The following is a 2497-nucleotide window of genomic DNA, read 5'->3' as shown; positions in this document are numbered from 1 at the left end:
AGTGACTCCCGGATCAAACCACATTGTCCGTAAGTCATCAGAATCAGCAGTAACTGTTCTGATGTACCAAGTTTCGACACTCTCTTCAAGAAGACGAAGCTGCCTTGGGTGGCGCAGATTCCGGACTACAGAGTTCGAGAGTGCGACTGGCATTCCTAAACCGTTTCTCCTCCCAAGGGTAACGAACAGGGTCTGGAGTTCGACCTTGTCGTAGCTGTGACGGATGGTGAAGCTGACGCAGCTGTAGAGGGACTACACGACAATACTGCATTCAACCACTATGGTGCTCATGCAAATATCCTGATAACGCCCACATGGCTACCCTCTGGATCGTAAAGTTCCTGATGACCGCGTGTTTGAGGACCTTCCCAACTTCAAGCACATTCAAGTAAAGGTCTTCAATCATGGTGAACACATCCATCACCATTAACTAATAAAACTCGACAAGATTTCAACAAATACCACATTTTGAATCTATCATCCTTAAAGGTTATGCATTTTCAATAAAGTCTATTTCATTCAGAACTAATTCATTCCCTGTCCCTATAAAAATTACAAAATTAAGAGAAATAAAGTATTATTCCAAAGAAATACGAAATATGTGCTGCGAAATTAATTTGCGCTTTTCGCTGTATATTTTATGAACTTCATCTATTCTCTCATTCGTAACAGAAAATGTAAAAGATACAAAAATTAAAATTCATATCATTTTCACCCATTATATATGATACAGATTAATTATGCACAATGCAATGCATATTAACTATCTAACTATCTCTATGTACCATAGCCTGTATATAACATATTAGAAATTCGTAATGATACAAAAATATTATAACGTTACTCACCATTAATGCTAATATCTTAAACTATGCAATATTTTCATTCATATCCCTTGTGATGGAGGCAGTGATATAGGCAAATTAACTGATTGTAATGACTAGGCTGCAATCATTTATTTGATTATGACCTTTATCATCTTTGCTCATAAAGTGAAGATGCAAAATTCAATGCTTGTGCTAGCATTTGTTATTCTTTTTCATAAACTTGGCTGATGTGTACGACAAACAAAGAAGGCTAATGGGACTCGTTGCTTTCTTCAGAATTCATGGATCATAACGTGAAATACGTTTGTTCGATAATAAAAGGCTAAATTTTTACAGAAAGCTTCAAATCCATATTGGTGTAAAACCGATATGGATGTCCTTTATTTTTAACCAAAATCTTCATACAAGCAATAATTAGCAGTGAAAACGTTCCTGCGTAAAGGTCTTCAATCATGGTGAAACACATCCATCACCATTAAACTAATAAAACTCGACAAGACTTCAACAATACCACATGCTTTATTTTTCTTTCTTAAAGGTTATGCATTTTCAATAAAGTCTATTTCATTCAAAAGTAATTCTTTTCGTTTCCGTATGTAAATTACAAAATTAAGAGACAATAAATTATTATCCCTTAGGAATACAAAGTATGTATTGCGATATTAATTTGCACTATCACTGTATATTTTATGAACATCTATTCTCTCATTCGAACAGAAAATATAAAAGATACAAAAAATAAAATTTATATCATTTTCACCCATTATATATGATACAGATTAATCATGCCACAATGGAATGCAAAAAGTACTCATCCATAACCAAACTATAGTTATGAATTTTAGAAAAAGCATATATTAACTATCTTTAACTATCTCCATATAACATATCCTGTATAACATATTACAAATTCGTAATGATACAAAAAATAATATACCATGTTACTTACCCTAATGTAATATATTAAGCACCGCAATTATTTTCAGCCATACCCTTTGTGATGGAGGCAGTGATAAAAGACAAAGTAAATGATTGTAATGACTTATGTTGCAAAGATTTATTTGATTTTGACCCTTATCATCTTGGTTATGAAGCTAAATATGGTGAAGAGGCAAAATTCAATGCTGGCTTACTATTTGTCATTCTTTTTGTGCATTCATACAATTTTATGCAAAATTGAATGAAATAAAAACAGTCGCTCGAATAGAGATAATGGTATTGTTAGCATGGTTGTCTTAAACTGATGATTACGCAATTATCGATGTATTTTCATTACTTATTCCTTAATTTCCAATTGTCTGTCTAATATTGATGACAAAATATGATATCATTATTATATCAATGCTGTTGGCTGTTTTCTTGTTTTTGCAAATATAATTATCATTGCTGTAGTCGCTATCGTCGTCACTGTATGTATTACACTCACTAATACTATAATAAATATCGATTATTCGAGAATGATTATGATTTTTTTTTGATTAAGGAATCATTGTTACTGCAATCAAGAGCAAATAGACGAAGTGTTTTCTGAACACGGAACATAATTGTAAATGACAATAACAGTATTTAATACATATTTCTTAAACATCTCAGGGGGAAAGCTCTTAAATTTGACTTTTCTATGATACTATGATACTATATTCTTTGCTTGATACATTTGATATTCTTAT

General features: G+C 32.1%; 1 pseudogene; it reads left to right on the top strand.

The window, feature by feature from the left end:
- LOC119590487 overlaps positions 1–2497 on the top strand; it is a 10243-nt pseudogene that overhangs the window by 1604 nt on the left and 6142 nt on the right.

This window comes from Penaeus monodon, chromosome 27, assembly GCF_015228065.2.
Source record: "Penaeus monodon isolate SGIC_2016 chromosome 27, NSTDA_Pmon_1, whole genome shotgun sequence".
NCBI lineage: Eukaryota > Metazoa > Arthropoda > Malacostraca > Decapoda > Penaeidae > Penaeus > Penaeus monodon.
The sequence above is the reverse complement of the archived record's forward strand: the minus strand, read 5'-3'. Positions and strand labels throughout refer to the sequence as shown.